General features: G+C 47.6%; 1 protein-coding gene across 14 annotated transcripts in view; it reads left to right on the top strand.

Annotated features, from left to right (window-relative positions):
* The window catches only part of MSI2 (musashi RNA binding protein 2), a 468,587-nt gene that overhangs the window by 232,668 nt on the left and 210,511 nt on the right, over positions 1–25,408 (top strand). The gene's annotated exons all lie outside the window — the stretch shown is intronic.

The following is a 25,408-nucleotide window of genomic DNA, read 5'->3' as shown; positions in this document are numbered from 1 at the left end:
GGGCCAGCTGGTACAGCCCAGCAGCTTTCCCAGAACCTCTGTGGGTTGCATGCCTGGGAGGACTCAACCAGCACTGGCTCCTCTTCTTCTGTCCTCAGAAGCATCTCCATCTTAACTCCTCCCTGGCACATGCAGTTCCTTCTCAATTATTTATCAGTAGCAGCATCCATATTAGCCCACTGTGTGCCAGGCACAGTGCCGGACACTGGTGACCCAGACACTGGCGACCCAGCTATCATGTGCTATGCATTCTGGCCACCCCCACCACCTGCCGCCCTTCTAATGCGTGTTTACCTTCGGGTTCTTGGAGAAGGGGAGGTCATAACCCAGCTGGAGTGAGGACCCTGAAGGCTTTTACCTCTGCCCTGTGACCCTTCCACTCCGCAGATGATAAAGACTTTGCTAAGAAACAGGACTTGGGGAGAAAGAAGAAAAGCAACAAAGTGGGTTATTTCTAAGTCCAAGTATCTCTAGGTGTTGTAACTCTGTGGACACTGCAAACTAATGTTTTTGTTATTTGAAGGAAGAGGAATTAGGGTGAGCAGGAGGGTGAAGAGAGGGTGGTTGAAAAGTACAGATGTGGCCGGGCGCGGTGGCTCAAGCCTGTAATCCTAGCACTTTGGGAGGCCGAGACGGGCGGATCACGAGGTCAGAAGATCGAGACCATCCTGGCTAACACGGTGAAACCCCGTCTCTACTAAAAAATACAAAAAACTAGCCGGGCAAGGTGGCGGGCGCCTGTAGTCCCAGCTACTCGGGAGGCTGAGGCAGGAGAATGGCGTAAACCCGGGAGGCGGAGCTTGCAGTGAGCTGAGATCCGGCCACTGCACTCCAGCCCGGGCGACAGAGCCAGACTCCGTCTCAAAAAAAAAAAAAAAAAAAAGAAAAGTACAGATGTTGGGCTCTATGAACGACTTATGTTTGCTTTAAATTCTCATAGGAGACTCAAAACTAAGAATGTACCTAATGGTAGCAGGCAGTGGACAAAAGATCACAGACCGTGGCTCTCTCCCAGGGCAAGCTCTTTAGTCTCCCTGATCCTGAATTCCCTCATCTATAAAATGGGGATCATCAAGCCTATCTGGAAGGGTTGCACTAGAGATGCAGGTGAAATCGTGGATGTATGATGCCTGCCACCCAGTAGATGCTAATTCTCCTTTCTCTTGCTTATTTAGCAACAGGCTTCCTTTTAGGCCCCATAGAGACCTCTCCTTTGTTCTCTTAAGTCTAATGTGTTTAGATCTATTGTTGACACCTGATGGAATTTGCCAAGTGTCTTGAGGTGGCTACAGTGCCAAAAGGCTTGTCCTTGGCAGGTACCATGTTTCAGTTTCTCAAATCTTCTCTGGCAAGAGTTCTGCAGACATCCTCTAATCAGAGTTTGGGGGCTACTTAAATGATTAGTCCCACTGAAGGTAGACCTCTGCTTTGAAAGCGGCCCTCTGTTGTCCAGGAAGGGCTTGTGCATGCCTTTACAAGAGGTCATGTAAAGCATGGATGGGACAGCAGTTGGGTTGGGTTCACTTGTGTGTCCTAGCTCCCGAAGTAAAGGGACTATCCTTGCCAAAGGAGAAATATTTGGAATAAAATACCGTGGCTCATGTTTCAAGATATCATAGGCCCAGAAGCGACCATGATCTTCGTGAGATGCCCTGATGTTTTGTTTCTGTGGGGGCACATCATAAAAGAACTTGGGTTAAACATTTTGGCCTGCTCCTCATTTCCCAGCTCCAATCTTCCAGATTTTCTGAGTAGCTGACATGCCTTCTGGGGGGAAATTTTGCATTCTCCGCTTCCTCTACCTCTCTTTCTTCCTCTCTGTTTTTTTCTTTTTTAGCCAGGGGCAGCAGCTTAGTACTTGGAACCTGCCACTTAGAATGGCTCAGACTCCTTGGAGCCAAGGGGCATGCTGGCAGTTTCTGCCAAGCACCTGGCCAGGGTTCCGGGGTGGGCAGGACGGATGGGAGGTGTCACACTGCCCCTCGTGGGCCATTGCCTCACAGCTTGCAGCTGTCCTGGCACTGGGATAAAAGGGCTTATCCTTGAGACCTCAGGAGTGTTTCTGCCAAGCGCTCGCATTGGTCAGTTGATTCGGATTCTCCCGTGGTGGGGAGTTACCTGCTTCTTCCTATGTCTGTTTTCTATTACAAGACCTGGCTAGAGGCCTCTCTGAGAGTGCAGTCAGGCGCAGAGCCCGGCAGAGGCGTTGAAGTAGACAGGTCATGGAGTGAATGAGCGAAGGAACTCTGAGATTCTGGGGTGTTAACTCTTGGAATACCCAGATCCTACATAGCTGCAATTCAGTAGAACATTGACCCTGGCAGCTAGAATACTTTTCAGACTAGCTGAGGTCCTGGAAAGCAGCCCAGGAGGACACTTGGGGCAGAGGCAGCCAGCCTGGAGTTCAGCATTTGTGGCTGATAATAGACCTCGGATAAATAGAATATAGACATGTTACATCTCCGGATGCAGAGTTCCTGCAGCCAGGGGGTCTTGACCTTTGGGGGTCCTCTTTGGGAGGGCCTGGGGTCAGATGGGGGTGAACTTGGGCCCGAGTCCATCAGAGAAAATGTGGAGAGTTGGGGCAGAGACCAATGGCTGCCAATCCTCACTTCCAGTTCCTGCCAATCCTCACTTCCAATTCAGGAATCATTGCGCCTTCCTGCAGGAGGATGGCCAACGCTATAATGATGATGATGATGATTTTTTCAAAGCCTTCATGACTGCTCTAATGACAGGCATATGAAGCCACAGTTTGCCTCCTTCCTGCTCTTCATTCAACCTTTCTAGCCTGGCAGCTTTGCCTCAGTTTTCCTCCCTGGATGATGAATCCACAAGTCTGGCCAGAAGGAAGATGAACATTACTCTGCAAGTCATCATTTTGTACTTTTAAAACTTATTTTCTTTCTCTGAGTTCTGTATTAGTGTTGTAATTTGCTCCTGATACCACCTAAATCGTTTGTGATTAAAGCTTTTCTACCTTTTTTTGTTTAAAAAAAAAACAAAACAGATTTGCTGCCTGGAGTTCACATATTAACAAAGATGAAAAAGATAGTGTCTGACTTATAATGTACTGAATTGCTTAAGTCTTTCATTTGTAATTCTCAACAGTATTCCTCTAGTAAAGCGAGGCATCATTCTGTTGTCGGGGTCTCAGTAATCCCCATGAAAAACGGGGGAAGGATTTGTGAGACATTCTACATGAGTACTGAAGGTGATGGACAAGTAAAAATCAGGACAACGTAAATTACTCAGTATCTTTCTTCCCCACAATTATTTTCACTGTGACATTACTATATTGGTAAGTCCTCTGGGTCACTTTAAGGTCAAGAAATCAGGAGATAAAAACCTTGTAGCATTTGACCTGATCAATACTGAGGGTTCTCAAATAGATATCGAAGTCTTTGGCAGCTGATGCTGGATGGGCAAGGGAAAAACATAGTTTTTGATAGCTATTGCAGAAATTTCAGCAGCCGCTGATTACATGGGGCCTCTTTCCCATGTGTCTGATGTGCGGTGTGCCAGTCTGGGGAGGAGTGAGGGACCTCCATTTGGATTCTCAGTTTTTGTTGTTGTTGGTTTTTGAGATGGAGTTTTGCTCTTGTTGCCCAGGCTGGAGTGCAATGGCACGATCTCAACCGCCGCCTCCCGGGTTCAAGCGATTCTTCTGCCTCAGCCTCCCGAGTAGCTGGGATTACAGGCACCCGCCACCACACCCAATTGATTTTTGTATTTTTAGTAGAGACGGTGTTTCACCATGTTGGCCAGGCTGGTCTCAAACTCCTGACCTCAGGTGATCCACCTGACTTTGCCTCCCAAAGTGTTGGGATTATAGGCGTGAGTCACCACATCCAGCCTGGGTTCTCAGTCTTTTGTGGAATATCTTTGTTCTTCCTCCAGTTTCCATCGGTTTTCCACTTTGGGGAGATGAGAATTCATTAAAACAGAGTGAGCCAGCGTAGGATGGGGTAGGGAAATGAAGGCCACTGTAAACTCTGTGGGTACTGAGAAACCTCAGGCTCCTAGGTAAAAGGAGAAAATCCAAGGTGACTTTCCAGACACTGCTCAACTGTGCCACTAGAATTCTGAGTTCTGGCCAGCGGGCTCTAAAGGTCAGGTAGGCACCTTGGAGACCTGAGGAGCAACCATCTTTGCTTCATATTCTACCTGTGGTTGCTTTTCAGCAGTTTTGGGAATGGGAGCTTCAGGGCCTTTTATGTCCTTTGCATTGTCTGAAGAAAGGTAAAAGGAGCGATTGCTGTTACACTAGGGATTTCTGATCTGTCTCATGATAAAATCTGGTTGCATAGTTGATCTTCAGCAAAAGAGGAAGTGATTAATGAAATTGCTGTCCTCACCTGCCACCTCCCCATCCTTTTATTCTTTGGTTTTTAAGTGTGGTGAAAATATCAATAAAGAGGCTGGCCATTCTGGTCCCAGTCAGTGAACACTTGCCATGGGATAGTCCTTGCCCGGTGGAGATCCAGCCCACACGGGCACCGTTGCATTGCCTGTGGGTCATAATGTTTTAAGGAAATTCTATTCAGTTGCCCTCTGAGCCCCTCCAACTAGATGAAGGCATTCCAGATCGCAGGGGAGGCGGGAAACCGTCTTGAGCTGCGGGTTGATCTTGTCTCCTAGTCACAAGAAGGAGTGTTAGAGATCGGATCATCTCATCTGCCTGTGGTCATTATTACTAAAACCTTCTTCAGCGGCCCAAACCGCAGTAGGAGGTACGCCCTGCTCTTCCTCCTCTTGGGGCCATTTTCATGTGGGCGTGAAAATGATTGACAGGCTGTGAAGTATCTGTCCCAGCATCACCCAACACTGAGGTAGGCAGAGCAAGTAAAGTTTTAATTCCCATTATACAGATGAAAAAACTGGCCCTGTGCGGAAGTTAAGTGGTTTGCATGAGCCTGGGAGCTGGCACTGCAGGACAAGTCTACCTGCTACAGACGAAGTGCTCTTGGCCCCTCGGGGTTCTGCCTCTGGTCACTCTCTACATAGCAGAAGCTCCAATGGCTCTTTTGTCTTCACAACCACTGGGTGCGATAAGGCAGTGAGGGTTATGACGATACCCCTTTTCACAGATAAGGAAACAAGGCTCAGAGAGGTTAAACAACAGAGTCCTAATTCCTCTTGTTGGACAATTCATTTTGTTGTATTTCATTCCCACCCTCTGCGGTACGGGAGACACATTAAAATATAGTATCCTGATTTTTAAAGAGAAGGTAACATTAAGGCCAGGAGGTTTGTGATTTATCCAAGTTCACTGTGGGCTTCTGGACTCCCATGCCCAGCAGCCTCCATGATGCAGAAGTGTCCCACAAGAGCCTAGTGTTTTGATTCTTTTTTGGTGCCAGGAGACAGACTATGGACCTGGAGTGGGTTTGGGGGCTGGAGAAGTAGAGGAGGTGGAGTTTCTAGCAGAGGGGTATATTGTGGTGGTAATAAGACCAATAACTACATAAGGACCTGCGTTTGGTCTTAGCAGTGAAAATTGCATCTTTAGCCTTATAGGGAACGTTGTTTTCGTCCATAAAATAACCTGCTTTGAGCACCTCTGTTGTGCTGGGCACCATTCCAGTTGCTTTTGCATCTGCTCTTTAATTTAATCCTCTCAGCAATGCTAGGAAGTAGGTATCTGCCTCTTTTTTCCTCAGTTGAGGAACTGAGGCTCGGTGAGTTGAAGAAACTTGTCCCGGACCACACACGTGGTCCATGGCCATGCCACGTGGTCATTCAGCAAACGCTGAACACATGCTGTGTGCCAGGTACCATGCCGGGCACCAGGGATAAATCAGTGAACAGAACAGAAACAAATCCCGGTCATGACAGAACTCAACTCAAGTGGAGAGACATAGGATAAACAGCAAATATACCAAAAAAGAAAATTACATAGCACAATTAGAAAATAGTAGGAGCCACTTAAATAAAACAACAGTGAAACACAGTGTAAAGGAGATTAGGAAGTACCTGGAGTGGGTTGTAATTTTACATCAGCTGGCCAGGCTGGGCCGCAGGGAAAGGGCTTGGAGGAGGTGAGGGAGTGAGCCCTACAAGATGTCTGACCTGACGCTGTCTCCTCAGAAAGAAAGGGAGGCCCAGCAAGTGGGAATGACTTGGCCAAGGTTACCCACCGAGTTAATGTCCAAACCGGGTCAAGAACTGAGGGATCCTCACAGCTGCCTTAGAAAGCTTCACATGGGCCAGGCATGGTGGTTCACGCCCATAATCCCAGCATTTTGGGAGGCTGGGGCAGGCGGATAACCTGAGGTCAGGAGTTCAAGACCAGCCTGACCAACATGGCAAAACCCTGTTTCTACTAAAAATACAAAAATTACCTGGGCGTGGTGGCGCACGCCTGTAATCCCAGCTTCTCAGGAGGCTGAGGCAGGAGAATCACTTGAACCCAGCAGGTGGGGGTTGTAGTGAGCCGAGATTGCACCACTGCACTCCAGCCTGGGTGACAGAGGGAGACTCTGTCTCAAAAAACAAAACAAAACAAAACAAAACAAAAAACAAAAAAGAAAGCTTTACTTGGCTTCTCTCTATCCCCTGAACATCTCTGACCTGGCTCTCTTGATAAGTCAGTCTCCGTGTCCAAGTCTCCATGTCTGCCTTCCAGCCTCTTCCGCAGCCTTCAACCCTTGTGGCATTGATTCCTGGTGGTCCCACCCTAGCCCCTAAACCTTCTCTGTCCTCAAAAGTCCCATATGTCTTCTCTCTTCAGATAAACATACATCTCTTCACCCCAGCATCCCAGCACCCTGAGTGAGGAATTAATGCTTTTTTATTTGAAGAGATCGGCTGCTGTCATTTTTGATATCTTCTGTTTTTGTATGCGGGAACGCAGAGCACAATTAGAATACAGTTATATATCCTCATAGTTATTAAAGCTTGGATTAACATGACATAAAGTTTTGTCTAGGGAGTCTTTTGCTATGGCTCAGGGAGCATTTTTTGTGACAGTAATAGGCTACAGTTAATATACTTGAATGATACTAGAATCTGTGTTATAAGGCAGAACAAAAGGGGTTTATCTGAAGCTGAATTACAAAGGTGGAATTATCACTGCGAATGATCCACAGAGATCTGGGGCTTAATTATTGTCGCTTGTGTCATTTCGGCATAATACGGGTAGTTACCAGAGCAGAGCAGAAGTGCGGGAGGGCCAGCCTGTCAATCACCCGGTGGATGCCAGGACTCCCACCCCTTACGCTTAGCACCACGCTGGCCGTGTGCCCTGTGGAGCCATGGGAATGGATCTCTTTGGTCATCTGTGGCTACGTGGTACTTTCAGGTTTTTTAATGTTTTAATGACTCCCCTGTCCTACCTCCAGCCTAGTCCCCCTCTCCCCATTTAGGTCATTTGCCCTCTTGGCCCCGTCGAACCTTCCAGGAGGCTGATGAACGGTCTCATACACTGATGGCATTTTCTCAGCCCGGTGAGGCCACCACCACCTTTCAGAGCCTAATTGTTTTGACAAGCGGAGGAGGCAAGCTAATGTGCTCTGTCAGCCATTTGGTCACATTTGGTCAAAGCCAGGTGTCTGGTTGCAAATAGGTGCACTCAGGTAAACCACATCCCCCTGTGCTCCGGGAGGACAGATCGCGTAGGAGGCGGGAGTGCTGCACGCAGCCCTTCCCCATCCCTGGCTCCAGCGCGCTCATTCTCCTCCCTACTCCCAGTCAAGTCCAAGGGTGAAGGATGGAAACAAGACAGTTCAGCACCTGAACAGGGCAGGGCATCCAAAGGCTTTTAGAAATGCTGTTAGATTTATAGGGACCATCATCCTCTTCTTACTATTTTTATTATCATTTTTCATTATCCACCTGCCAGGTGTACAATCACAACTTGTTTTGTTGGTGGCTAAATTCAGCTGTCCTCCTCGCCTTACTGTTAACCAAGAGAGGTATGGCCATTTTAAATGGCCAAAGTGTTTCTATTGGACCCTTTAACTTTTTTTTTTTTGAGATGGAGTTTCACTCTTGTTGCCCAGTCTGGAGTGCAATGGTGCAATCTCAGCTCACTGCAACCTCTGCCTCCCGAGTTCAAGCGATTCTCCTGCTTCGCCTCCCGAGTAGCTGGGATTAAAGGTGCCTGCCACCATGCCCAGCTAATTTTTGTATTTTTAGTAGAGTCAGGGTTTCACCACGTTGGCCAGGCTAGTCTCAACCCCTGACCTCAGGTGATCCACCTGCCTCGGCCTCCCAAAGTGCTCGGATTACAGGCATGAGCCACCGCACCCAGCCTATTGGACCCTTTTAAATGTGGCTTTTTCTGCCAAACTTGTTTTCTGAGAGGTCATTGCGCTGGTGCTTTTTGAAGAGCTACTCTGAGTGTAAAGCGAGGAAAGGGAACAGGTCTTTGGCAGGCAGCTGTGTGTGGCAGGAAGTGAACCGGGAAGGTGCTGGGTGTGGTCTCCTCCCACTCTCCAGCACTGCTAGGGAGCTGCACTTGTTTGGGAACAGAGAGATTCAGGAACGTCGGGTCTTTGTCAGGTTTATGTGGCTGGAAAATCAAAAAGACAACTACGTATTTCTACGTCTGAAGGCCATGCTTTTCAGCTAGACCTGTACTTTTTTTAAAGTATGGTCTTCTAAATACTTCATCAGAGATGACTTTGGACCCTTATCCAAAATGAAGATTCCTGGGCCCCACCCCAGAATGACTGAAACACGCTTGCTGAAGGGGCAAGCAGCTTGGGCTGGGCATTTAACAAGTCACCAGGTGTGACGGATGCACACGCAGGTAGTTGGGGGCCACTGCACTGTCCGGACAAGCTGACAACGGCTCCAGCCCTGGTGTTCCCATGGAGGCCTAGGGATTCGTTTGAACACCACATGTCCCCAAATACTCTTCATACCAAGAGAGCTGGTCCTTGGTACATTATACCCTACTGGGCTGGGGTAACAGAAAGTGGGAGGAATGACCTCAAATTAAATGAGAGCCAAAGGGAACATGTGGGATTTTCTTCATATCTCCCATTTAATAAATGAGAGAACTGAGCCTGCAAGTGAGAGAATTCCGTGCTGAAGGACATACGTTCAACACAGCAGATCTGGGCCTAGTAGCTGTTACCCCAGCTACCCTTAAAAAGTAAATATCCATCACCAATTGCCTTCTTATTGCTGTGATGATTTAAAAGAAGAGTTGGTTTTAATTAGAATAAACGTGGTATTTTTCTTGCTGCAACAAGGCCTTCAAACGGGGGAAAAAAATCTCAATACCCCAATTATGCCAAAGCATTCCCAGTCCTATCCAGGAGTAATTACAAAATACAGCTGACGCTTGTTCTCTTGCTTGTTTTTAAATGAATAGCTAAGTATCTGTCAAGATGATGAGGACCTAGGCTGCTGACGGCTTTACCATCTCAGTTTGCTCCCAGGAACTACAGAGATGAGAACGCGAAAGTTGTTGTTTTGAACTATGAGGCACCTGGCTACCCCAGGCACGCGCATTTTGTGGTCGGTGGAGATCGTCTCCCCAATCCCAGTACCAAAAGGTGGGATGGAAGGCCAGGCTTCATGTCCACATTCTTATGCTTGGAACACATCGCTTCTTTCCCCGTGGGCAGCTGAAGTGGCTTCTTCCGGTGCTGTGCAGGGAACTCAGTTTCTCTGCAGTACCCAGCGTGTTTTGAGGATCGTTGGGTAGAATTAGCTTGGCTTTGTTGGGGGAAATCCCCTAGTTGCAATTCACTTTTTAATTAGTTCATGGAACCTTTATTTCTAAAAGATGCCACCAAGTGAATTGAGAAGTCATTTTACATATTGACACCATCCATTTGGTGACAATTGGCTTTTTTCCCTCAAGCTAAGGGCAAAGCCAGACACAGTGGCTAATGCCTGTAATCCCAGCACTTTGGGAGGCCAAGGTGGGTGGATCACCTGAGGTCAGGAGTTCGAGATCAGCCTGGCCAACAAGGCACAACCCCCTCTATACTAAAAATACAAAAATTAGCCAGGTATGGTGGTGCATGCCTGTGATCCCAGCAACTCGGGAGGCTGAGGCAGGAGAATTGCTTGAACCCAGGAGGTGGCGGTTGCAGTAAGCTGAGATTGTGCCACTGCACTCCAACCTGGGCAACAGAGTGAGACTCTGTCTTAAAAAAATAAAAGAAAGGCAGCTAAGGGCAATTCTGTATGCATTCTTCTCACCCCACCCACAACACACATACTTTTCTAAAGACAAAATCAAGGGCAGACTTGAAAAGGAAATAATCATAAAAGTTACGATAGCATTTGGAGTTCTTAATATTTACCCATCAGTTTACAGCATGTTTTTATATATGTGGTGTTCCAGTTATCTATTGATGCATAACAAATCACCCAAAAACTTGTTGGCTTACAACAACGGCAATCATTATGTTATTTCTCGTGGTTTCTATGGAGCAGGAATTTGGGCGGGACTCAGCTGAGTGGTTCAGGCTGGGAGCATCTCATGAGGTTGCAGTCAGACATGAGGTTGCAGTTCTAGTGGCTGTAACTAGCACAACAGGGGCTGACCAAGCATCTCTCTCCAAGGGATCTCAGGACTTCTCCCCATGGTGTTTCTGCATGAGCTGGTTTGAGCTTCTTTACATCATGGCTGCCTCAGGCAGTCAGACTCCTTATACAGCAGCTTAGGGCTGGAGCACCAATGTTTCCACAGACAAGGCAGAAGCGTGTTCACTTTTTTTTTCTTTTTACCTAACCTCAAAGGTCAAACAACACAAGTGAGTCTCAAATTCTCAACTAGAATGAAGGGGAGGGGACATAGAGCTCACCTCTGGATTGGAGGCGTATTGAGCTCCTATCATAGATAGCATGTGGCATCGGGGAGATATTATGGAAATATCTTAGGAGAATGCAGTCTGCCGCATGTGGTCACTCTCAGACACGCTCAGGAGGGGTAGGCGGTCTTATTATCCCCATTTTACAAACTGGAAACTCAAAGCCAGAGAGGCGAAGTAATTCGCCTGCGGTCACTCAGATCCTAAGTGGATATTAGAACTCATATCCTGAGGGATGTGAGAAAAGGGGAAAGAAGGCAGCACCAATTAGCTTGTCCAGGTGACATTTGGGGGCAGGTGGGACTTGGTGGCTCTCTTTGGCGCTGTATGAAATGAGTTGTGTTTTTCTCTCTCTCTCTCTCTCTTTCATATAGACTCTTGGGTGCAGGGAGGCAAGAGCCAGGTGGAGTGGACTGGTAAGAGGAGGAGCGAGCTCTGGAGGAAGACGGTGGACAGTTGCCCGCTTGGTCGAGCAGCTGATTTTTTACAACCACTGTCAGGAGAGGAAGGGCCACCCGGGTCTGTAGGTTGTGTGTGTTGACCAGGCTTTACCCAGAGCACTGTCCTGTCTCTTCTGAAGACGAGGGCACTCAATGAAGGACAAGTCCAACTGTGGCCTTTAAATTAGAAGACTAGCCAGGTGCGGTGGCTCACACCTGTTATCACAGCGTTTTGGGAGGCTGAGCCAGGCCAATTGTTTGAGCTCAGGAGTTTGAGGCCACCCTGTCTCTACCAAAAACATTTGGGGCATGGTGGCGTGTGCCTGTAGTCCCAGCTACTTGGGAGGCTGAGGTGGGAGGATCATTTGAGTCCAGGAGGTCAAGGCTGCAGTGAGTTATGACTGTGCCACTGCAGTACAGCCTGGGTGACAAAGTGAGACCCTGTCTCAAAAAACAGAAAAAAAAATCGCCAATATGATTAATAATAATAATAGCAGCATCAACAGCCTGTATTTCCTGTGTGTTTCCATGTGTGTAAATGCTCTGTCACACCATCTCATTTCACCTCATTTCATTCCCCCATAAAGAACATTCTGTTAACTGGGGTTCAGAGGGTAACTTGTTCTACCACTTGCCCAAGATCGCTGTGTGGTTCCTGAGTGTAAGGTGTGAAGCTGAGTCTCTGTGGCCCTGGGGCCCGAGCCCTCAACTGCCCTGGTAGGGTCCAAGCTGAGCACTGCAGGGCCTTAGTCTAGAGGAACGGCTTGACTAAGGACATCTGCAAGAGAGTTTGCTGTGTTGAGCTGAGCCCCTCTGCCAGACGTGTCAAAACAAATGCTTTTGTGTGTTTACTGCCTCACACGCTCAGCCAGAAGCTCCTGTTTTATCATCTGCTTTAGACTGAGGGGAAGAGGCTTCATCAATAAGGACCTGACTCACTCTTCATCCCACAGCCCTGGGCCAGGCCCTGTTAGCTCTTAAGAAGGCAGCTTAGCCCTCAAGGGTGGTCCTGCCTCCAGGCTGCCCCCACCCCAGCTCTGTAGGTCTGTGCACAGAATATTGTTAGATTGATTTTTCCAAGTCATCTCTCTCAGTGCCTAAAACAGATTCTGGCATGCTCAGGGAAGTTCTTTAGAATGACCAAATGAACAACGTGTGCTGATTCATCTCCCCTCACTACTGTCAGGGTGAAACCAAGTTCAGCCACTGGCAATGAGACAGACCTAGAATAGCCCCCGCTCCTGGAGATTTTATTCACAGACCCTTCAGGAGAGCCTGCCCTTATAGACACAGTCATTACGTGTCTTGGGTTTTTCAGGAAGATTTAGATTTTCTGTGTCAGATGATATATTTAAGATAACTCCAGTCACTGTGTAGCCCTGCAGGACAACGATTTATTACAGGTCTATTGCAATTTTTGAAACTTATAATAGAGACAGTTGCTAAGTTCAAGCCCTCAGAGCTCACCTCCGGGTTGCATAGCCAGTTTCTAGGAGGGTCCTGGGTTTCAAGAGCAGGAGATTCCCCTCATCCTCCACTCCTGGGGTATAGGCAGGTACACAGTACAAGGTTCAGAAGGGCCCACCAGCAATATGGGGCTCTCCAAGGGTCTTTTAGGAAGGAGACCCCAGGGGAGAGAGAATGAGTTGGGGCAACCAATAGGAAAAGGGCTAAGAATCATGTCAACATTTATGAAATAGTCCACTTGCACCTGGCATTTCACACTTGACACCTGGTTCTTTACCACATTAAAAGATGGGTTTAACTTTTCTCATCTTACAGGTGACGTGGTGCAGAGTTTAAGAGCACGGGCTCTGGGGTCCACTGTTGGGTTTAAATCCAGGTTCTTCTCCTCATAAGCAGGATGAATTTAGCCAAATTGCTCAGCCCTCTGGATTTCAGTTTCCTCATTGGTACATGGAGATGATGATAATAGTGCCTCCTTTGAAGGTCTAATGTGTGAATTGAACTAGATAGCTTTGTGAAATGCCCGGCATAGTGTCAGATCTACAGTAATTTAGTATAAGAATTAGCTGCTATTATTATTGTTGTTGTTTGAGGGATACAGACAGGGAATGAAGAAGGTGACTCTGAGATATATTAAATCACCACTTATCATTCTGCCATGCAGGAAGGTCTGGGCTGTAGACTTAAGCCTTCTAGCCTCTAATGCTGGGTCACTACTGTGATCAGAGGTCCTGATGAGGCTGTGTGCGTGTGTGCGTGTAGAGGCGCATGTATTGGGAGCCGGCCACCCTCCCTTCCCCAGCACCGTTACATACCCAAGCCCTACTCTCACCTTACAGCCCACCCTCCATGACCCCAAAGTGGTCTTGGGAGCAGATGCACAGCTGGTAGATTGGGTCTGGGCTCTGGCTTGCTTACCAAGCCCTGAGCTTCTGTTTATGACTAATTGCTTTGTTTGTTCTGTATGAGACACTTAATTTTTTTTTCAGTGATTTACTCCTTTTTGTAATTAGGTGTAGTGATTAGAATCTTGTTCCTATTACAATGGAGTTTTCCTTTTAATTCATGCACATTCTCCAGGCCTATCTCCGTCTGTTCCATTGATTGTCCCCAATTGGCTTTTCCCAAGCTATCATATAAATCACAGTTCAGGGGTGACTTAGAGACTGATGTGAGTCCAAGGAATGAAAGAGAGCTGATGGGGAGTTTTGTTATATTCAGCTATGCAATAGTGATACATACTTAAGGATGAAGTCTCAATAAATCAGGGCACAAGGAGTTGGCAAATTACTTTAGTAAGTGTTCTTTACTATATCTTCTGCATGTACTTTTTTTTAATTAAAAGTATCATTACACACACATATACATTTTGCTAGGAAAAGGTCTGAAAAATAAACACTGAAATGTTAACAGTGGGTGATTTGTATTTTCTTCTCTTTGCTCATAGGCAGTTTCTGCCATGTATATATAATACATGTATTAAAAAATAAGAGGTTTTGCAAGCCCTCCCTTATAACAGAAACAGCACATTTGTCAGCTAGCCCAAGGCCACTGCACACATCAGCAAAAGACTCCAGGTCTTTAAAGTCCCAGAGCAATTGCTCAGTCCCCAGAGCTGCCGTTCGTCCGTCAATCAGTCAAAACGTAGTCACTGAGTCTTGGGTCTGGGGTGAGGGGCAGAGAAGGCATAAGATGCGGTTCGTATTCACAGGCGCTTATGATTTAGGAAGAGACTTGTTTTTTGTTTTGTTTTTTGTTTTGAGACAGAGTTTTGCTCTTCTTGCCCAGGCTGGAGTGCAATGGCACAATCTTGGCTCACTGCAACCTGTCTCCTGGTTTCAAGCGATTCTCCTGCCTCAGCCTCCCGAGTAGCCGGGATTACAGACATGCACCATCACAACTGGCTAATTTTGTATTTTTTTAATTTTAATTTTAATTTTTTCTTTTAGTAGAGACAGAGTTTCTCCATGTTAGTCAGGCTGATCTCGAACTCCCGACCTCAGGTGATCCACCCACCTCGGCCTCCCAGAGTGCTGGGATTACAAGCGTGAGCCACCGCACCAACTTTTTAGTTGTTGTTGTTGAGACAGTCTCACTGTTGTCCAGGCTGGAGTACAGTGGCGCAATCTCGGCTCACGACAACCTCCGCCTCCCAGGTTCAAGCGATTCTTCTGCCTCAACCTCCCGAGTAGCTGGGACTACAGGCGTGCGCCACCATGCCCAGCTAATTTTTGTATTTTTACTAGAGACGGGGTTTCACCATGTTGGTCAGGCTGGTCTTGAACTCCTGACCTCATGATCCACCCCCTCAGCCTCCCAGAGTGCTGGGATTACAGGCGTGAGCCACCGCACCCGGCCAGGAGAGAGGTTTTTGACAGAAACTTTCTCCCTGACCATGGCTCTGACCTCTCGAATTCCCCAGACTTTGGTTTCTCCTCCATGGATCCTCCTCCTTCATGATGCCGTGAAGGTGGCCGGTGCCAGGGCATTGCCCTCTCGGTTCTGCCTCTTCCTGCAGGACACCCTCCCTTCCCGTGGTCTCCCATCCAGCCTCCTTGTTGCTAGCTCTTGAGGCTGTGTACCTTCCCATTATGACCTCTCAACACAGCCCCCCGGGAATCTCCTCATGCCTTTCCTGCAGTTTTCCCTTCTGTGGAACACGGGCAAAGGCATGTTCTTCCTAAGTAAAGGGGCTGGAGAGAATTCAGTGGAATGACTGACCGGTGGACTCAACTGGGGGTGTGCGTCCGAGGGGACCTAGATGTGATGTTGGAAGGCAGGGTAACTTGCCTCGAACCATGAGTACTTGCATGTTTCCCTGTGGGCAGTTGGAGACATGAAAGGTTTGCAGTGATCCATCAGGAAAAGTAACCAGGTCACAGTCAGTGATGCCAGGAAGGAGGCCATCTTGTGTTAGGTCACAACTTAAGGTTCTGAAGCAAACAGAGTTGTAGAAAAAGTGGCCAGGCATGATGGTTCACGCCTGTAATCCCTGAACTTTGGGAGGCCAAGGCAGGTGGATCAGCTGAGGTCAGGAATTCGAGACCAGCCTGGCCAACATGGTGAAACCCTGACTCTACTAAAAATACAAAAAATTAGCCAGGCAGGTGGCGGGCGCCTGTAATCCCAACTATTAGGGAGTCTGAGGCAAGAGAATTGCTTGAATCCAGGAGGTGGAGGTTGCAGTGAGCCAAGATCACGCCATTGCACTCCAGCCTGAGCAACAAGAGTGAAACTCCATCTAAAAAAAGAGAAAGTAAGGAAAGGGGAGAATGGGGGTCCCATCAAAGGAAGAAATGATAGAATGGGATGGGGTAGCTTGGAAGAGGGAGGACCGAGCAAGAGTGTAAAGCTTGCAGCTGCGGGAGGTTGGGGTCACTGGTGGAAATGGAGTCTAGGGGAAGGTGTGTATGTCATTGTTAAGATGTACTGGGGTTGGAGGTCCCAGAATATCCACATCATGGGAAACCAACAGCAGAGAAGCGAGGCTGGTGCTCTGGGGACAGGCCTGGCAGCAGAGCACAGAGAGGCCGTGACTTTTCTTGTCACCTTCTTGCATACGGGAGAGAGCTCAGATGGAGAGGGTGGGGGCCATGGATCAGGTAGGGTGAATGACGCCCTCGAGATTTATGGGGTGGGAGAAGAAAAGGGAGCCAGAGAGAGTTACAGAGAGGGGGATAGAGAACCTGGGGCCTAGAAACCCCCAGAGCAAGAATGGACATAAGGGAAGGTTGGGAGTTTTGGTATATTCTTAACATTTTCCTTGACGTGTTTTCCTATTTAATAAAAAGGGGTGGGGCCTTCCAGACTTACTGAACAAATTAACAAGGAAAACTCCCATGCCTAACATATTCAAGTATTCCTTGCTTTTAAAAAGAATGCCTCGCCAGAGTTGCTTAAGCAGAAATGTGTACAACTTGGTAGGCTATTCACTCTTTTGCCAGGGGAGTAAAAACCTAGAGAGAATGAAATTTCAGGTTAAAGCCATGCCAATGGTTATTTGGTATGACCGAGTGGCATCTTGGTTTGGGGTGCGGGGGGTTACATATATATTCAAGTTAGTATGTAAGTCGGGGTGGAGTCGGAGGACAAAGTGAAAAGCGTATGGGCAATAAAATCAGTTTCTCTGAAATTCTGTGGCTGTAGATTTCTTTCTCTGGAACCAAAGAGAAACTTTAATGAGTTTTCCTTTGCAGGTAAAGCACAGTTTTATTCTGTAGCTGAGACTTCTCTAAATAAAGCAGCCTTCCTTCTACCTCCACTGCTCAGGCTCTTCTTTCCTGATGGCCCCCTCCAGACTCTCTTTAAAATAGACTTTCATGCATGAGGAAGCATCATAATGTAATGCTCGTCTTATCTCCACACTTGCCCAGCAGGCACTTACAAAAGGACAGTGGGCAAACCTTAGAAATCTCCGTGGCAAGCGGAGGTGCGACGTTTTCTTTAGAGACGTCCTTACCTAGGTCTGTCCAGGACGGGACCCTGACGGGCCAATTAGCCATGATCGGAGTTTCCCTGCTCCGGCCCTTTCTCTTTGAAAGGCATGGGCTCATCTTCCTTTACATTTCCAAGGTTCTCCACTTGTCTCCCTCATGATAAACAGTGTAAGGCGGGGCGTCTGAAGGACTCGGGGAAAACCTGTGAGGTTATTATGGCTCATTTGGTAGATGAGAGGGATCTGTAATTTTCCGTGGTGTATTTGTATGCACAGAGATGTGATAAAGATGGCTTGTAGCCTCTTTCATTTTCCAGATGTCTCACAAGTGGATAAACATCGCTTCTTTCTCTGGCTGTGGGTCTGCTCTTTCTGGTGTGCTCCTGATGCCATGTTCCCTGGGAACGTTCGCAGTCATCTCTCTGTCCCTGAGAACAGCCATTTTGCCTTGGCAGGTCTTCCCTGGCCTTCCGAGGGAGTGGGGAGAAGGCTTCTGTCGGAGGAGGCCATGGGAGTGCAGGGGCTCTGCCTCGTCTTCCAGAACCATTCGAACATCTGGATGTGTTTAGCCCGTTTGATTCGAGTTGAGCAAATCTGGAGCTTGCTTTTTGTGCCTGTTGAAGGGCAAACCTTCCTGTGTCTTCCTCCATGTACAGATTTTGGGGACAGCGAGGGTTAGACAGGGCACCTTGGGAGGGGAAGGACTTAAATCTCATGAAGACAGATTTCTGACAGTTAAGAATTGCCTGGAAATGGCGTGTATGTTGGGGTCACGGAGGATCTGTAGGGCGATTTTCAAGCCAGTGCAAGCCCAGCCCAGACTCACAAACCTCCCTGCTGCTTGGTAAACATATCTTAAAGATGCTAATTTTGTTGTACATTGACATGGTGAATGTTTTCCTAGCATTGAATCCATAATGTATTTGGTATGAAGCTATAAAAAATCCTTTCTTATTTCCCTCCATTTTATTTTACCTCCAAGATTTTTTAAATGAAGAATTTGTTTTTCTCAATCGATCTCTGTTTCTGTGTGTGTGTGTGTGTGTGTGTGTGTGTGTGTGTGTGTGTGTAAGGGGGAGGGTGTCAATCCTCCCCGTTGGTTTTTGTCTCCGTGTGTGTGTGTGTGTGTGTGTCTGTGTGTGTGTGTGTCTCCCTCCCCAACCCCGCCAATGACTAAGAAGCATTGAGAACCGGGCTTTTTCCTACAGATGCAGTGTGTCTTCTTCAAAGTGGGAGTCTGTGTACTTCTTCCAAAGATCCTGCCTTTGCTCTGCGCAGTTTCAAAGTGTTCACTGTGAACTCATATTCAGACTCTAGCATTTTCTTCTGAATATCCTCACTGGTGATAAATCTTTGGCCTTTGAAAGTGGATGTGATTTTTGGAAACCATTGCCAGTCTTGGTTCCAAATGACTTGTGGCCAAGATTGATTATGCTGTTTTTGGACCAAAAGGCAGTAGGACTATAAAATAATGACTAGTTGTTTTGCATGAGTTGGGAACTGACTAGAAGGGAATTCCCCACCCCCCCCCCCCCCCCCCCACCCCCACCACAGTTTCAAGGAAATATTTCAAGTCTCAGTGAATAAAGACAGGGCCTTCCATGGTGACTTCTTTGAAGGGGATGATGACCCTATCAAGTCCACTCTGGTGTATTCGTCTATCCAACAACAAAACAGAGGGTGTATTTATTTCTTCTTTTAAATTTGTAGAGATGGGTTTTGCTGTATTGCCCAGACTGGTCTTGATCTCCTGGCCTCAAGCAGTCCTCCCACCTCAGCCTCCCAAAGTCCTGGGATGATAGGTGTGAGCCGCCATGCCCGGCTTGCTGCATTTTCTTTTTAATCCTTGCTGTGCATTAGATGTGGGACCAAGCCAGCTGATGCTAGATAAAGGGCCAGGGTTGTTTATGAGTTAGTGTTTAGTGAAGACTTACTTCAGAGCACAGCAGAAGTAGGCATTACCCTTTTAAAACTCCTGCTGGTCAGCGGCAGCTGTGTCTGGGAGCTCGGGGCCAGGACAGGGGAAAGCCATCCTGAGTGCTTCGTCACCCATTCCCTTGCCTGTGGCCAGCTATTCTCTGGCAGCTCTGGACAGGCCATTCTGCATTGATCTGAGACCCCCACCTCGATGCCACACACTGCAACCGTACTACTCCTACCTCTGCTGCCGCCATCCAGCACAGACTTCCCAGACCTCCAGTCCCCACCGGGCACAGAATTTGAGGCATCTACACTGACAGCCCTTTCTTTCCCTGTCCTGCCCACAGGAAAATTAACCCATTTTCTTCACTAATAAAGTGAAGACTCAAATGACAGGAACCTTAAATCTCATTTTAAAGTGATAAATACAAAATGCATTTGAAGGCTGAAGTTCGGGGTGCTCCAAATAGCTTAAAAGGTTTGATGCTGGCTGGGAAGAAGTCTGGAAGTGTTTCTTTCAGAGAGCAAAGAAAAGCCACACCACGGGACATAAGCCCCTCTTTGGAACGCCTCCTCCAAAGCCTGTAGTTTGCCCCCAGAAAGTGATGTTTTGGTTCAGATGCCATCAGATGTGTGGGATTGGCAAGACATGGGAAACAGAGTGCAGCTCCCAGATCTGCGCAGAGTGCAGCTCACAGATACGTGCGTGAGCCCGGCAGGCCTGGCCAAGGGGAGATAGGACCTGGGAGATGTAGGGCATCTGCTGATGGCAGACAGTGGGCTGTGCTGAGAGGCTTGCACCTGGCTGGACAAAGTGCTGAAGGAACGTGTTCTTGCACATGTTCATGTACCCGTGGTCAGAGGCCACGAGGCTGTTCCAGGATCCATTCATTAGAATAGAGTCCTCAAGTCCTAAAGTACCGTGTCATCTTCAGTGAAAAATGCTTTCTGTGGTCCAAGTGAGAGGATCCCTGAGTCAGATCAGCCTCGAGTCATTGCAGAAACCCACAGGGATCCTCGGGCAGCCCTGCCTCCGTCTTCCCAGTCTGAGAGATGGGGCAAAGTGCTGCCTCTCAAGGGTGTTGAGGATTAATGAGCTGACATTTCAAAACTGCTTGGGAGATGAATTGGAAGTGCTAAGTATTACTATTTCATGTGGAAGTCTGAAAATAACTGCGCCGAAGTGTTCTGATAAATAACTAAATTGAGCTAGTGAGGGGGAAATTTCAGCCGTCTAGAGAGCGTTTCTCTTAAATATTTTTCTCTCAAGTGGAAAGGAGTGAGGGGGAGAGTGAGGGAGAATTTATCCAGGGAGAATTTGTGTGCGTTATGCCGCCCGCAAATGGAAGAATACTGAGTCCGCCTCACTAGTCTGGGGGCATCTTGGTTGCTTGCTTTTTTTGTTTTGTTTTGTTTTTGAGACAGAGTTTCACTCTTTGTCGCCCAGGCTAGAGTGCAATGGTGTGATCTTGGCTCACTACAACCTCCGCCTCCCGGGTTCAAGTGACTCTCCTGCCTCAGCCTCCTGAGTAGCTGGGATTACCCGCACCTGCCACCATGCCTGGATAATTTTTGTATTTTTAGTGGTGATGATATTTCACCATGTTGGCCAGGTTGGTCTCAAACTCCTGACCTCAGGTGATCCACCCACCTCGGCCTCCCAAAGTGCTGGGATTACAGGCGTGAGCCATCGTACCCGGCCTCCTCTTGGTTTTAAAAGCCATGTAAGTTCTAAAGTCTACTGGAGCTGGCCAAGGCAGGACACTCGTCTGGAAACACCTCTTAAAAAATAGGCTTATGGCACATTTTTGTGTTTCTCTGGCTTTCGTCTGTGACACGTAAACTGGGGTTGGGAACAGGCATTTAAATCACCAGGGCTGGCTCTTGTCCTGCCTCTGCCTCTCTGCATCCCACTCTCTGGAGGTGGGAGGGAGCTGTACCTGCCATGCATCCACCAAGCAGATGCTTCTGTCCCTGGAATCCCAGCTTTGTTTGGTGATCAGAAACTCCAGGAGTATCGATCAGCCCTGACCCTTTGGAGGAGGTCACCACCACATCCAGGCTGGAACAGAGCCATTTGTGCTTTTCCAGATTCCTGTTCTAACACCAGAGGGGGTCAGCCAGCATGGCACACTGAGTCCCCAGAGCGGGGTCCCAGGTGCAGCCTGAAGGATGGAGAAGACACGGGCGCTGCCCTCAGGGAGCCGATGCTCTGGCAGGAACTTACCGTGGTCATGCAGACGTCAGAGTGGAACAAAGGAAGGCGCGTTAATAAACTCCAAATGTGAAGTGAATGGAATAAAAGGTGGAGTGGTGATCCACCCGCTCAAATGTATTGAGTAGCCTCTCCCTCCCCTTACCGCCACCCACCCCACACTTACCCAGAGACGGAGAGAAGGTTCATTAAGCTGGAAGAGTCATCTTTCCTGCCTGCATGCCTGAGACTGGGGCTCCTCGGTGTTCCAGGCCATCCGGGCTCAAGTCCTGCTGGCTCAGAACACCTCTCATTTGCTCCTGGAGTGGGGTGTTGCCCTGGGGAGGCTGTTTCCTGGGGTTGGGGCAGTGTACTAACCCCAGCTCTGCCTCTGGCCTGCTGTGTAACTGTGGACAGCAGAGGATTAAGCCCCTGAGCCCTTGGCCTCAGTTGGCACTGTTAGATGTCCTCCCGGTCTATTTGGCAGTGGAGTATTGGTTTCAGTAAAGACTGAGTGTGGTCTCTCTGACATCATTTTGTCCCCTCCAGTTTTTTTCTCAAAAGCCAGAACCTTACCTTCAGGGTGCAGACCCAGCCGTTCCGTAGCTCACACAGGCCAGGCCCGCACAGACAGCTCTGCTTTCTGCGATTTCCCTACCCTGCTCCCGTGGCTTACATTCCACCCCACACATGCATACCTGCTGCCCCATGACCAGGTCCCTGGTGCCCCTTTGCCTAGAAACCACCTCCTGCCATTTTTGTGATGAACCGTCTCCCCCAGTTAAGTTAGTGTCATTTTCAGAGCCTTTGAGTGCATGAATGAATGACTGAAAACTGGGCCTTGACAGAGTGCCTGTATGTGCGCTGCATGGGCCTGCACAGCTTAGAGCACTTATGTGTCCTGCACTGATGGCACCTCTGCCCGCATGAACCTCAAAGGACAGGAATCAAGTCTTCCTCATTTAAAAAGTCTTTGGGCCTAATATGGTAAATATGAATTTATTTATTTATTTATTTATTTTTTTGGTCAGATGAATGAATGGATTTTAAAGGTAGCACCACTGCCTCTGACAAACTTCTTTTTAAGTTAAGGGCTGCCCATTTGCTGAACAGAAGGAGCTCATTCAGCCCAGTTGTTAGGGCATTAACTGGGCTTAGGGTGATAGCTCTGAGGCTGCTGTCACCTGTTGCCGTTTGACCAGAACAGCCTTCTCAGGTAAGGGCTGAATCTCTTTTCTATGCAGGATGGCACAGGGGGTCCTTACTGGAATAGAGGTTGGCCTCAGTGAGTTAATTTCCTCGTTGAACAGAACTTAGAGGCCACAGAGTCTCAGTTAAGACTTGGTTGTAAATCACAGAAACCATCTCATGCCAGCACAAGCCTGTCTGTCTCTTTTTGTTGCCTGGTTTTCCACGCTTCTGCAGCCTCCTGGCGGGACACGGCCGCCTCCCATATGGGCAACATGGGCTGGACAGATAGATGTTAGAGAATGTGGCCATTGTGTCTCATCCTTGGCACTGCTCGCTCAGGTAAAGCCAGCATCGCCACTAATTTTAATTTCCCTTAGCATCAGCATCCTAACTGTAGAAAGAGGGAGGGCCTCAGGCATGAACAATACTAGATCTTCTGACCAGCTCGCTGAGGATGTAATAATAATGGATGGCAGCTGTTTAGTTCTTCATATGTGCCAGGATATTGTACATGAATTAGCTTCTTTTTTTTTCTTCTTCTTCTGAGACAGAGTCTCACTCTGTCACCCAGGCTGGAGTGCAGTGGCGTGATCTTGGCTTACTGCAACCTCCACTTCCCGGGTTCAAGTGATTCTCCTGCCTAGCCTCCTGAGTAGCTGCAATTATAGGTGCTCGCCACCACTCCTGGCTAAGTTTTGTATTTTTAGTAGAGACAGGGTTTCACCATGTTGGCCAGGATGGTCTCAAACTCCTGACCTCAGGTGATCCACCCGCCTCAGCCTCCCAAAGTGCTGGGATTACAGGCATGAGCCACCGAGCTAGACTGAATTAGCTTTTCTTAATGCTCATAACAGCACTATGAGATAGGTACCAACTTGAAGTGAAGTAACAGAGGCACAGAAAGGTTGAGTAATCTGCCTAATATCACACAGCTAATAAATACTAGAGCCAGAATCCAAGCCCAGGGAGTCTAGCTCTAGAGTTTCTGGCCTCTCCCACTAGTCTGTACTGGTCAGCTGGGACCTGGGCCTAGATGCCCTAGCAAGCACTGTTTGTGGACACGTGGGTCATTGGCAGAAGAACTGCAATGCTTTTTAGAAATCTAGAATTCGACAGTGTCACCAAGCAGATGGGATTCTGCAAAAGACAGGACTGTATGCCCATGACCACATTTGTCATCATTTGATTTTAAATTGATAGGAGTCGGGGTGGAGTCCCTTTACTCCCTGAGGAGTCCCTGGGGACTTTACTGCAGTCCCTCAGGGAGCCTCACTCCCCACTCCCCCGGGCTCTCAAACCCTCTGACCGGCTCCCTGTGCTTCTCCTGCGGTGATGAAGGGCAGTTTCTTGAGTACCACACAGTTCCCGAGATCTACAGAGACATCTTGACCTTGGAAATTCCTATTCTTACAAAATCTCTAGTTCTGGAGCTAAAGTAGGAAAAATTATAGAGCTGGGTAGTTGAGAAGCAGTTTAATTAAAAACAACAAAAAAAGAAATGTAAATGAATTAGGCAAAAATCTTCATGGGGCGTCATTATTGGCAGAGGAGGACCCTAAGAGGAGATTAAGATTTCCTTTTATTTATTTTTAAGTTCCATTGTAATGGAACCCTTAGGCTGGAGAGGATAAGGATGCCTCACACAGTCTGATTTCAACAAGCATTTGTCTTTGTTAATTTATATAGGGAAGTGTAGTAAATCTGCCGGGAACAGGACGGTGGACCCTGTGCTGTTTCAAGGGGGTCTTGAGAGTAATAGCGCCTGACAATTTTCCAGCAGCTGAAACATTTTTTTCTGCTTCAGAAAGCAAAATATTGTATGAGTTGTGCAAAATGTAGAAATGATTTGAAGAATTAGGGTGCAGCAAATAGTACAGTGTTCAGCAAAGCACTGAAGACTTCATCAAGTTATAAAGTTAGCAAGTGGAGGGAAGGCAGGGGTGGACCAGTGGGATACAGCACAGGTGTGCTGTGGGCCTGTCATTCTTGTTTAATTTCCTTTTTCCCGGTCCCAATTTGAATTGCCAAAATATGTTAGATTGCAGTGCATTATTTCATTTGCCTGCTTTGTAATTCCTCTTTACCTCAAACAGATGAAAACATGGCACTAAAGCAAATTGACAGCTCTTGAAATGAGAAAGATCTTTATCCTTCAGAGTGTTGATGTAGAAATAAATGAAAGAAAAACATGCTTGTTGGGTCTTGAAGCAGCTTGAATTGATACTTTTTTTTTTTTTTTTTAAGGGAAGATGTGGGTTTTTCCCTCTCCCTTCTTTTTTTCCCCCTTAGGGTGTTGTGTGGCTCAGGGATTAAGTAGGAGGGTTGGTTATTCTGTCAATACTCATTTGCAAAGATCTGAGTCGTGATTTGGGTGTAAGGAGTAGACCAGAAATTTCCAACCTCTCAGGGTCAACAGAAGGAACGCCGAGTCCTCAGGTTGACTTCCTTACCTCAAAAAATCTGTCAGGCACCACGGGTACCCCACCCCAAACCACATGTGGGCCAACTAAAATGTCAGGTGTGCTTGCTTTACACAGAGCACCCCAACGCACCCTGTCCCAGTCACTTCATGCTGCCAAAAAGCCCTGGTGATGATCAGGATGAATATTGATAAATGATTTCCCATACTTCAAAAGTAAGTGTAGTTTGTTTGGTATATGAAATATCTCAAAACATTTAAGATCTGTGTTTCAAAAATTAAATGAAAGACAGGCCTGATGGCTTAAAATAGAAAGATTAGAAACCACTGGATTTGATGCTCTTTTTTATCTGAGTTTGTTTTGTTTGTTTTGTTTTGAGACAGAGTGTCCCTCTGTTGCCCAGATTGGAGTGCAATGGTGCGATCTTGGCTCACTGCAACCTCCGCCTCCCGGGTTTAAGCAATTCTCCTGCTTCAACCTCCCGAGTAACTGGGATTACAGGCACCCCTCACCACACCCGGCTAATTTTTGTATCTTTTAGTGGAGATGGGGTTTTGCCAGTT

This window comes from Papio anubis, chromosome 17 (assembly GCF_008728515.1).
Source record: "Papio anubis isolate 15944 chromosome 17, Panubis1.0, whole genome shotgun sequence".
NCBI lineage: Eukaryota > Metazoa > Chordata > Mammalia > Primates > Cercopithecidae > Papio > Papio anubis.
The sequence above is the reverse complement of the archived record's forward strand: the minus strand, read 5'-3'. Positions and strand labels throughout refer to the sequence as shown.